At 47.8% G+C, this 12,634-nt stretch overlaps 1 long non-coding RNA gene across 2 annotated transcripts in view; it reads left to right on the plus strand.

Moving 5' to 3' along the window:
• Nucleotides 1-12,634, plus strand: part of LOC135391085 (uncharacterized) — a 139,449-nt gene that overhangs the window by 37,575 nt on the left and 89,240 nt on the right. For both annotated transcript variants that reach the window (XR_010421857.1, XR_010421856.1), the window contains exon 2: nt 3,310-3,437. This is a non-coding gene — a long non-coding RNA (uncharacterized LOC135391085). The remainder of the gene's footprint in view (nt 1-3,309; nt 3,438-12,634) is intronic.

The following is a 12,634-nucleotide window of genomic DNA, read 5'->3' on the forward strand; positions in this document are numbered from 1 at the left end:
GGGACAACTTCGTAGCTTTTATAATTAAAAAGTTAATTATTGAAAGTTAATTAGGACATTGTCTTAGGAGTTTGCTGATGCCCTCTTAAGGAGTGCCCTTCAGCATATGCTATATTGCAACTGATTTCATCTCGAAAAAAGTGGTATATATATTAAAAAATCTGTTCGCATTTAGCTGGGACACCCTGTATATACGGAGCTCTAGTGGAGGACACCGATAGAACGGACGTGTGCGAAAGCCTTCGCATTGAACTTCTCGACTAGTGTGACACGCACAAAACTAATACCAAGCTAAAAGTACTTCCCAGTTTATACGCCACTGGTTCACCTTGAACGTTATTGTAATGTAATATGAAAGCGGGGGTACATAATTGCTCCATGACTGAAAAGTGCCTTGCACACATGAAAAGGGAATAGCCACAGAAGTATGCAGGGTGATTTATTGGCCAGAGACGTTTATACAAAGCAGTAGAAGCCTTACACGACCAAACCCCATACGACCAATATCTTCAGAGTTGAAAATGGTAAGGCTGTGCGAATAGTAATTTTAAAACCAAAGCGAATAGTTATGTGACCGAACGGGACTCATATGCAGCATATGTGCGGGTATGCAACATATATTCGCGAGACATGCATACATGAACTTCGTATAAAGTAGCACTCACTGTTTCTGATACCGTTACTTCTGGCGTTCTGGGGTTACGTGTGCAACTGTTCGAATATATTCGGTTTGGAAGAAATATCGTTTCGATTTGAAGTCAGAATTCAGAATTCCATATTCGATTCGGAAATCGAATTGAATATGCGATTATTCGCTTCGGGTTTTAAAGGAGCATGGAAGTGACATTTAACATGGCACGAAACACAGAGGTGGCACTCAATGTATTGCTCCGTAGACGAAAGCATGCTGGGCGAACGCAATGCATCCTGGACAGGTGCTTGTCGCACGTCACAGTAAACGTCAAGGCACACGTGACCTTAAAGATGGCGGCGCCCGTGATCGGCGGCCAAACCGTTTGTAAACAATGCGGTTGTTGTTTCTGCGCGACGTTTTGGATGTCTTTTGACCACGGTAATTGTTTTTATCCGATAATCTCGTAGTAAAATGCGCAGTTTTGCACATAAGGCCTCGTACTGTTGACGACTTCCAAAGATGTGATGACGACCGCCCGTTAGGACTCACTGAGCCGATGCGATGTACTTAAACTAAGGGGAAATGGGGTACCATGTTGCGGAAGAAGCACCGCATGGTTTACGCTGGCAAAATATGTTAATCTATTGGCTTTATGACGACGGAGATATGTCGGTAAGCGGCAAAACGACATGCAAACAAAGTCACATGACCTCAAAATGACGTTTTCTGTGACGTGCGACCAGGCCGAGATGGCAGTTTTGCCAAAGGCACCCGCTTGAGGGTAGTTACAACAATGGCGGGTTTGTGTCACCCCTGTGGCTCGAAACCCCGCCTCATCTGTGAAGCAAGCTGTCCACCAGGAGTCACCATGCAAAATATTTTCGCTCTGCGGTGTATTGTCACTATGCCATCGAATTTAAAAAAAAGAAAAAAAAAAACAGTCCGAGAAAGCAGCCGTGGGCGGCAGACACGATTCTAGCGTTACGTAGAAACTGCTCTGTGCTTTCTTTCTTTGTTTTTTTTTTCTTCTTAGCTCACGCGCCGCTCATACATGCTTCACCTGTGCCGCTGTACGTCACTGGTCACGTGAGGGGAGTAGCATACGTCACGACGTCCTCTCGTTCTGCGATACGCTCTTTTCACGAGGAGAAGGATTTTTGAAAGGTGTCCGGAACAGAGCCCTCGCGCTCACTCTGTAGGTCACACGTGCTCATCGTTCTTTCAACGGAACTCATTTTATTCGTTGGAGAACACTCACACCGAAAAAAAAAAGAAGAAAAATTGGAGTTTACCTCAGTGCTCCTTTAAGAGCACATTCCGCCGTTCCATGCATCTAATCACCTTTCACGTGGCTTGTCGTGCTCGTTCAGTAATCAGGCGACGCGTCAAATCACACTGTTCTGAAATACAGCTCAAAGAAGCGGAAGAAGAAAAGCAGCTGCGACACCAGATATCGCTCAGCTTTCAATCAATTTAGGAGCAGCGACCTCGATACGAGGCTTTCCGCCACCAGGAGCGCTGTCGTCGTGAGGCTGGTTGGTTGACCGGCAACCGCAGCTGCGCGACGTCGCTGCCGCCAAATTTTGCGTAATAAAGTGCGCCGCCGCTTTGGGCCTGGTGATGAGCGGCTGTTATCTGTGTTTCCCTCGTTTCGGTAGCTGGAACTTTTGTCGGGAAATGCTGTATGGCGGCAGAATATACTACGACGGGGTTGTGTAGTTTTTGCGACCCACAACGTCGTTTGAATATACGTTGGAGTGATGGACATCGCTGACTAGCTCTGACTTTGATCACGTGAAACATGAATACGGTCAGAAAAAATTCGCCTGCTGAAAAAAAAAAAGTAAAAAAAAACTTATGCTGAGCATATGTTCAGCTTGTCATGGACGCGTTGGCTCTTTAGTTATCACGCTTGTTATTAACCGCACTTTCGTTTTAATTGCTGTGGCTGTGTATTCCTTCTAAACAAAAAAAAAAAAAAAATCCTGCTGGACATTTAAAAGTCATGTCAAAATTCACTTTCGCTTGGATCCTCTCAATTTCTTCAAAGATATATGAAAACGGCATCAACATTACGGAACCATAGTCATCTTCATCAGCCATTTTGGAGTGGTCCCGAGCTGCCATTGTAATCTTGCTCTGCCCAAAGAATAAGAAAATTTACATAATCTGGGCACTCCCACGTGGGCATATTTAGTCCGCCTGTATCATTGTAGCACTATGCCACGACCTGCCACCTGGTGTTGTGTACTGTACACGTAGGTGTCTAACGTGAACCAGAGCGTGTGCCGATGTGCTAGACATTTTCTCTTTACAGCATAATATGAAATCTGATTGAATTCACAATCGTAAATGGAACCATTATTACGAGACAACAATAGTTTTTTTTTTTTAGCAATCCCCTTCGAAGTTTTGCAAAACCATAAACGAAGAAAAGTGAAGATTCTGCTCTTATAATTCTACACTCTCTCACGATAAGAATTACGCGTCTCTTCGCTTCCACAACTTCTTAAAAAAGAAGTATAAGATGCACAGTACCGTCAGACGAGTCTAATTACGCGTACATTTTAAGAAGCCTTTAGGAGAAAACCGCTCACTTGAGAAGCCTTGTCTCCGTGGCCTGTCGCATGAGCAATAATTATTTAAAAGCACGCTCTTTCTTTCTTCCTTTTTAGCGTCTTCTCTCGCGTCTACGCTAAAAGCGGCGTCCAGCCCAACGACGGCAGTGCCCGCAACCCTGCGCTCCACCGCATGTCCCGTCCAATTCCCATACAACGCCGGCGAAAGTCACGTGATTAATGACGTAAGTCGCGACCAATTTCGCTCATCTTAAGTAGTGCGTGAGCGAACCTCATTCGTCAAATCAAACGCCACTTAGCGAATGGACGCCCGGAGTGGTCACTAGCGCCATCTGTCAGGCGGAAGGGGAATTAATACAGATGTCTCGTCCTGTTTGTTTCACTTGCGCCAATGGAGTGCTTGTGGCGGTTGATTGCATTTCTGTGGCATATAAGGTGTGTGGGAGTGTTTCGTTGAGACCATTTGATTTCAAGTTCATCATAATGCGGGATGGGAAGTGCTATCGTGTGGTCAGTGCAGATTTAATTTTGGGGCCGTTTTTATCGTTGTCCCTGTACAACTAGTGCTTTTACAAACAAACTCCTTTTCATGCATGTGTCACAAGCTCCCGCATACCTGCACAATGAAGGTTCTATGTTGGGCGATATGTAGGAACTCACAATGCTGTACATGATGATGAAAGGCAGAGGAGGTACGTATGTCTGTATCTGCGCTGCGGAAGAAGAAAAAGCAGTGTTTACCATGTGCAAGAGCTAAGTTATCTTGTTGCGCACTGTCAGTTTCGTTTGCGTTTTCTGAAGGCAATAACGTAAGTCAGTCCAAAGCCGTAAAAGATCACCGTTTTCATTTCCGAATGCCACCTGCATCTTTTTTTTTTTCTCGCATTTTCTTTGTGAATTAGTTCAGTTAATTAGTAAAGTAATTAAAGTAAATATAATTAGTTATTAGTTCAGTGAAGTAGTTTCGTTAAGCAAATTGAGGAAAGTAAAAAAAAAGTAAAATTGGGAGTAATCACAGCTTGTAGTCTCCGAACAACAACAACAACTTTATTTTCGGTCTTGGAGAGTGGGGAGTTTCATCGCAACAGGCGATACTCTACCCCAGTGCTTGGTGGAATGGGGGGAATAAAATAACGAGCCCCTTTACAATAACGATCGAAGTCCGATGGTGTCCAGAAATGTCAGAAGAGCTTTGAGCGCAGAGCGTTGCTGGGCTGGATTGGGCCAGGGACCAAGCAATTTCGGTAGGGAGAAAGGGCCAGAGTCCAGCTGACGAAGAGACTCGGAGAGTGTGATTCGGGAAGGTTCGTAGTGAGGGCAATGAAGAAGAATGTGCTCCAGATCCTCAAGAGCACCACAGTGGCAACAGGTGGGAGAATCAATTTGTCTCAAGCGGTAACGCCACTGAGCTGTAAAGGCCACATCGAGGCGCATGCGGTGGATTAATGCAGCATCCTGACGAGATGTGTTTCGTGGCATGCGGAAAGCGAGCATGGGATCAACTCTGTTCAACATAGAGGGGGGAAGAATGTCGGTTGTCCGTTGGCGGGAAGCCAGGGGTGTCACTAGACGTCGCAGAATTGAACGGCGGTCTCCTCTGAGCAGAACAATACGGGTCCGGTTCCGAGACGAGAGTGCTGCTTCTGCGGCGCTGTCGGCCTGCTCGTTCCCCACGACACCACAATGGGCTGGAACCCACTGGAGAACGAGCCTGTGGCCTGCGGCGTAGATAGTGTGGTAAGCCATTAACACGTCGGTGACTAGGGGTGCGGATGGGCCTCGTATGCCGGAAGTTTCAATTGCTTGAAGTGCAGATTTGGAGTCTGTAAAGACTGCCCATTCCCGGGGTGGAAAATCAGCGATGTGTTGTAGAAAGAAAAGGATGGCATAGAGTTCCGCAGCTGTGGAGGAGGTTGGATGTGAAAGGCGTCTTCCGTGCACGACGCCTTCGGATGGAATGACGAAGGCTGAGGCGGACTTGTTGTTTCGGGATGCGCCATCAGTATATGCTGCCGTAAACGTAGAAAACTTCTCGTCTACCAGAGCATGAAAATGGGCTCGGAGGACTTGAGGGGGGACCTGATCTCTTCTTTGCAGAAGGTTTGGGAGGCGTACAAACGTGGGCGGTACCGGGAGAGACCAGGGGGCTTCCGGCGGTATAGTGTCCTTAGTTATGAAGCCAGTGAGAGTCTGGCGTGTCCTCTGCGCTACTCGGTAGAGGTGGCTTCCAGGGCGGTATCGAATTTTCCTGAGTAGCGGGTGGCGGGGAATGTGAGCACGCAAACGGAGGTAGTGCCGAGCCGTTTCCCGTTCACGGAGAACTTCAAGCGGGAGCTCACCAGCTTCAGCCAGTACTTGTCGTGTTTCAGCCATTCTTGGAACTCCGAGGCATCGATGAAGGCTTCGAGCAAACAGGGACCGAAGCGTATTTAATGAAGTTGTTGATATCCTGTGCAGAATAGGAAGGCTGTAAAGCACAGTTGCCCTCACCAATGCCGCGTGAACCGCGAGCAGGGAACGCTGATCACAGCCCCATCCTGGGCCAGAAAGATGTTGGATTGCGGGGAGCCATCGCTGCACTTTAGTTTCAAGGTGTTTAATGTGCCGAGCCCAGCGCAAGTCCGAGTCGATTACCACGCCAAGGAAGCGGTGAAAGCGTACTGGTTCTAGCTTCTTTGAGCCAAGCCAAAGTGGGAAATTGGCCATAGCTTTACGCGTGAAAGGGAGCTCGACACACTTTTCGGGTGAAAGGTCCATCCCGAGGTGCGTCAGGTACGTATGGATATTGTTTAAAGCGAGCTGCAGGCGGCGCTGGAGAGCCGGGCGTGATTTTCCTACTGTCCAAAGGGCGACGTCATCTGCATACACGGAGAACGACACTTTGCGAGGAATTACTGATTGTAGGCCGGCCATCACCACGTTAAACAGTGTCGGGCTGAGAATGCTTCCTTGGGGGACTCCTTGGGGAACAGGATGCTGAGGGCTTTGGCCTTGGGACGTACGGACAGCGACAGTTCGGTCCGTAAGGAAGTCGTGGAGCCAGATGAAGAGCCGACCGGATACTCCAAACGAGCGCAAGGCATGCAGCACACAAATGTGCGAGACGGTATCATAGGCGCGCTTGATGTCGAGGAAGACCGATCGGACGATCCGTCGATGGGCTCGAGCATGTTGAACTGTAGAGACTAATTTAATAATTGGGTGTTTACGTCGCGAGACAACTGAGACTGTAGAGACTAGGTCGAGAACTGGATCCATGGAGCTTCGGTGGCGACGAAATCCAGCCATTTCGTGAGGGAACGCACGTCGTTTTTCGAGCCACCAGTCGAGGCGATGCAGAACCATTCTCTCCATCAGTTTCCCCATACAGCTTGTCAGGCTCACCGGGCGAAAGGAGGATAGGGCATTTGGGGGCTTGCCTGGTTTCAGGATGGGAACAACCAAGGCCTCCTTCCATGTATGTGGTAAAGATCCTTGTTGCCAAGACGTGTTATAGACATGAAGGAGAGCTTGGAGTGACCGCTCGTCAAGGTTTCGTAGGGCGGCATAGGTGATTTTATCGGGCCCAGGGGACGAGCTGGCGTTCACAAGCTTCAACGCTGCCTTTAGCTCGATTAGTGTGAAGTCGCGGTCCATAACTTCCGGGGGACGGGGCCAGTCGTGGTGAAGTTCAGCCGTCAAACTGTGGACAAAACTGCGGTGTAGGGGCGTGGTCGAGGCAGCCGCCGGAGTCGTTAGTACCACACAGAAGTCCGTCGCAAGCGTGTTCTCGTCTACACGCTGAACGAGAGCCAAGGCCGCGAGAGGATTCTTTTGAGGGGGCGCCTCCTTCAGAGAACGGATTGTCCGCCAGATCTTCGTGGCCGGATCGAACGGTGAAAGGTGGTGGCAAAACTTACGCCAACGCTTCCTGTCCTCGTTTTTAAGTTCTCGTGTTACTTTAGCTTTCATCCGGCGGTATTCCACAATGTCCGTAAGTTGCCCTGTCCGACGAGCCGTTCTTTCTGCTCGGCGACGTAATGCTCTAAGGTGATTAATAGCGGGGGAATGGCCGATATGGCCTGTTACCCTTTTAGACGTGACCACCGCGTCCTGAATACCGCGGGTAATTGCTTGAGAGAGAGCCTCTGGGGACATACCGGTGTGCACAGATGTTCTGAGGCCCTCACGAAAACGTCTCCAGTTTGTGAAAGAAATCAGTCCAGCAGTGGCTGAGAGGGGCAGTCTGTCGTGCGAAATATATAGAGGAAAATGATCGCTGCCTCTAGTGTCGACGTCCGTAGCGCACGACAAGTGGCGAATCATGTCGGTTGAGGACCACGAGAGGTCCAATACTTGTAGTCTCCGAGATTCCAATTATGCTCCCCATTTTCGTCTTCTGACCCTGAAATTTACACCCCACCGCTGGAAATAGTTCCCTAAATTTTGCATAAACCTCCACGTATTTAGTCCCCAAAGAGAGTAGTAGCTGTGGCAGTGCATACAGGCTGTTCACCGTAACTATAGAAGTAATTTTTCAAAATACAAAAATCACTATTTTACAATTTTAACCAATGGCGGTGTACTCTTCGCCTAAAGGCCCACCTTAAGAGGGCACAGGCAAGCTTCTGTGTCGTTTTATTAATTAACTTTCATAAAGAACATTTTAATTACCAAAGATAGGGGATTGACCCAATGAGAACATCGAGTCCCTTGGGGTCACTGGTAACAGTACCGTTCTCGGAACAAAAATCGAGACAGTTATAGCGCGAGCAAAGGACCTGGAAATAAGGCGATCTGGTGGTCACTTTTCGACGCTCAAGTAGAAGGACTTCCTTTTTCCTTTCCTCTGTACACGGGGGAGGGGAAAAGGCTGTCGCAGCGGGGGCAGACGGCATGGGAACAGATTGCTGCGACAGCGTCCCCCCGGCCCCGACCCCGCATACAGAGGAAAGGAAAATGCGAAAGGAGCGCTTTTACTTGAGCCTCGAAAGATGACCACCAGATCGCCGTATTTCCAGGCCCTTTCCTCTCGCTACAACTGTCTCGATTTTCGTTCTGAAAACGGTAATGTTACCAGTGACCCCAAGGGACTCTATGTTCTCATTGGGCCAATCTCCTATCATTAATAATTCAAAAGTTCATTAACGAAAGTTAATTAATAAATCGACACCGAAGCTTGCCTGTGCCCTCTTATTTATTTATTTTGTCAGGTAAAAGTTACAAAATTCAATTGGACCGTGAGGGCGAGCCCTGTGATACGGTCCTGTCACACCAAGGACACAGTCCTATACACATAAAAAGAGAGAAGAGAGAGAGAGAGAAAAAATAAACTTGCAATAAATGTACACTTTCAGACCCGGGTTTCAACATTGTTATCCCGGTCATATCACAATAAGAACAAAAGGAGAGAAAAAGAAAAACAGAAAGAAATGTGCAATGAATATACACTTTCAGACCCGAGTTTCGACATTGTTATCCTGATAATAAGTCCGGCACAAACGTTTGAATACTGAAAACTTATCAATGGCTCGTATGGCAATAGGAACCTCATTCCAGAGACGAGTACCAAAAGACGTGATTGAGAAGAAGCCAAAATTGGTGCGAAAAGTGGGGCACTGAAATGAAAGTGGTACATTTCTAAGGCAGTAAGGTGACTGTACATTTTGTAACTGTAGCTCAGAGCTGTCTGTGGAGCAACAACAACATAGATGAATGGATGATGATGATGTGGGATGTTTCCCTGCGTTGAGTGCAGGACCTTACTCCATTCCAAAAAGGTTCACATGAAAGGATGACGAGGGAAGGAAATCCCTGCAGTTCGTGAAGGAGGCCGGTGGCCCTCAGAAAGGAAAGAAGAGCGCCAAGTGCACGGCACTCGTGTCCAGGGTTACTCCACGGGACGAGAACTTTGCAGATGTTGAATGGCCTCTGATCCAGCATTTCAAGTTGAGATTTAAAGGCCCGTCGCTCGCGTACGTACTGGCTGCAGTCTTCGAGAATGTGTCTGATTGTTGCCGGGAAACCACAAGTTGTACACAGCGCCGTGGTGATGTGGCCCAGCCTATACCGGAGTGCAGGGGTGAATGCGACGCTAAGTCGTAAACGACGAAAAGAGGCGAGGGAAACCGCCTGGCATTTCAAATGAAAGCGTTGGGTCGACAGCATACAGAAGCGACCACCGGGTGATGTCATGACACCATTCCTGATGGGCCCAAGGCGACGTCAACGCGGACAAGAGGGAGCGCCTATGTGTGGTGGTCGGAACTAATTTTTGCAAGCGCATCAAGCCCACCAGATATTTTGCTACGTACCAAGTCAATATGTAGTTGCCAGTTGAGATTTTCTTGTAAAATTACACCCAAGAAGCGCACAGAAGTAGCACGTGTAAGGACTTTGTCTCCAAAAAAGAGCTTGTTTTCAGCAAAATCAAGACTCTTCTGGGAAGTGTATGACGTTTTCTGTAAATTAATAAGTTTATTGCATAGTAGCCAGTGTCGGTATTTATCAAGAACGGAGTTTGCCCTGGAAAACAGAGCTGAAAGATGGGCCTTTAGGCGAAGAGTACACCCCTATTGGTTAAAATTGGAAACTAGTGATTTTTCTATTTTTTAAAAAATTACTTCTATAGTTACGGTGGACACCCTGTATTTACCACGTAGGAACCGTCGACTCCAAGCAAACAGTCTGCAAGTACACTCTAAGAAGAAGAAGAAGAAGAAGAAAGAGTAACTTTACTCCTTTTGGGGAGTAAATACATTGCCACAAAAATTAGTCCCTTTACGGAGTAAATGCACGGGACTAAACGAATGTCACAGAACGGGCGTTGCATTTCACACTATGTTCAAACAATCCTAGTTACATAATTCACGTGCATGTAGTTCAGTGACTAGTATTTGCAGTCCCTGGGATTAAATTTCGGGGTTAGGGGACCAAAAATGGGGAGCAATTGCAGTCTAGGGGACTAGAAGCTGCAATTACTTTCCCTTTTTGCTCCTTTTTTTCTTAGAGTGTACTGTAAAGTGTCGCCCGGATTTCTTACCGTCTAGTATTGCCAACTGTAGGATGGAACACGACGTAATGCTTGCCCACTTATTAGCGTCTTGCGAAGCGTCCGACTGTCCTGTCTGGCACCTGCCTCATGCGACGAAATTCGTCTCGATTTGGAAGTGTGTATACCCAACTGCACAACAGGGTCACGAGGATACGTGCGCTCCGCTCTCAATGTGAGAAAAGCTTCCCGCGGTGCACAAGAAAACGTTTGCTCGCCGTGTGGTACCGACTCTCAGACTGACGCAGCGCTTCGAGTCGGCGTCGCTGCATCGCCAAAATCTTGCATGCCCTTTCCGTGAATATCCTGCGGGAGCATTATTACTATATTTTTTTTTTAATGAACCGCAACGGAATAGTTGTGTGAGTAAAATAAGTTAATGGAATAATGTAGAAGAATACAGGTGTACGCGTACGTCCGCTGAGAGCTAATCGTTGCAACGGAACATCCTTCAGGATGGAACGAAGGTACACGAAAGACGCTGACGCAGCCGTAAACGCAGTAATGTGAATCAGCCTGAAGAAGGATAGTATATTGTCACGCAAGGGAGGGACGACGACGATGGCGAACCAACCTTTTATTCGGGCTAACTTGTGGCCTCAACATTACACTAGTAACGGAGACAGCTAAGAAACGTGTGCCCCTGGCAAAGGTCTGAATTGCCAATCCCCGCTAGAGGCACACAATCACACTGGCCTCAACTCCCCGCCAGGGGAGAGGGCAAGAAAGGGAAGGCAATCACACCCACCGTTCTAGCACGCATGTAAAGCATAAACAGACTACAAGAGGGTTAAAGAGTGTACAGATGATACTACAGTAAAGGTACAGTGATACAGCCGCAAATAAAACGCAAGGTTAAGACAAACATGAGTAAGATAAAGATAGCCTTCGTGGCAATATCCTCGAGTTTAGGGAGATACGGAAGGGAAGACATATAGAACCAAGTGGGGCAACACACATGGACGTACTGAGACGGGGTGCAAGGGGGTGCCGTGCCCCCCCCCCCTGGAGCTTCAAGGTCGCTCGTAAAAAATGTGGAAATGTGCACTCTTTATTCATGGGTCGTGATTTTTCTTAGCGGTCATAAGAATAGAGCATCTGAACACCTGCACAGTCCGCAGCGTTCGTCTCCAGGAAAAGAGGTGAGGGCGTTTCACCCCCCCCCCCCCCCCGGTCCTTGGAAAAAATCCTGGCGACGCCCATGACAGCACAGCAGCTATAACAACGTTATTTGGATGATGGTCATGATGGTTGGGATGTTTCATCACCACAGGCGGTACTCTATTTCGTTGCTCGTTGATGAAAATATAATGACTATCCTCACCGTGAGGACTGAGGCGGAAACCAGAAATGAACACATGCTTCAATACTGGTTTTAGCCCAATGCTGGTTACTCGTTTAGGTTTGCTGTCGTTAGCCCAACACGCGAGAGGCGACGTTACGTATCTGCTTTAGTCCCACAAGCTATGCTACCGTTACTTATTTGAGTTGGAGAAACAAATGGTTCCTCTGAAAGCCTGCGATGGAAGAGCGAAAGACGCTCTTAACACCAGCGTACATGCATCATCTCCGGAACGTAATCCACTTCGTGAGCCCGTCTTTTCATGTCCTCAAAAATAGCCATTAAGTGCAAGCACGAAGTGCGAACAGCGTTCTATTTCTTAAACCCTTACTCCATCAATACACCTTAGGGCCGCTATAAGACACGAAAAGAGAGAGAGAGAGGGAGAGAGAGAGAGAGCACTAGTAATAGTCCGTCTTTTCCATTTTCAACGGTCTCAACCTCGCGTACACATACGTAGACCAAAGAAACCGCGTCTCGCTGAAACGCTGAAACAAACTCAAACATATGCAGGGGAGAAAAAAAAAAGAAGAAGAAAAAATAAAAAAAGGAACATTATCTTCGCCACCCGAGCTTGTGATGGTGTCCCAATGTTTTTCGAGTCTCCGCTCCTCGGCCCCGTACTTTTTGCGCGGGGCTAAGCCTAATCCCGGGGATTCTTGCAGAAGCACGAGCCTCGACGGTTTCTGCGTTGCTTATCGCTGTTATCCGACCGACTCAGCAACGGAAGATGTCTCCGCTTTAAAGAGTGCGTCCCAGGGACGTTTACACGACCAACGGCCAATGTTATAGATGGACCGTTGGGAGCTTAAGACACTGTACATGTTGTGGCGAATACATATTTTGTTGCTGCTGTGCGAAGCGGTGTGGGAGACGTGATGTTGTTAGCTTTCTCTCGTACTCCGAGGGGGGATCATTCGCCCTTTCCATGTATAGGGAGCCGTCGTTTCATTGGTCGCGCTCTGCGTGACACGTGTGGCACTTGGAGCATCTTACGTAGAGACATAAGACATTCCAAAAATAGATCGATGCGTCAACGGTATCGATTA

Source organism: Ornithodoros turicata, chromosome 4 (assembly GCF_037126465.1).
Source record: "Ornithodoros turicata isolate Travis chromosome 4, ASM3712646v1, whole genome shotgun sequence".
Lineage (NCBI taxonomy): Eukaryota > Metazoa > Arthropoda > Arachnida > Ixodida > Argasidae > Ornithodoros > Ornithodoros turicata.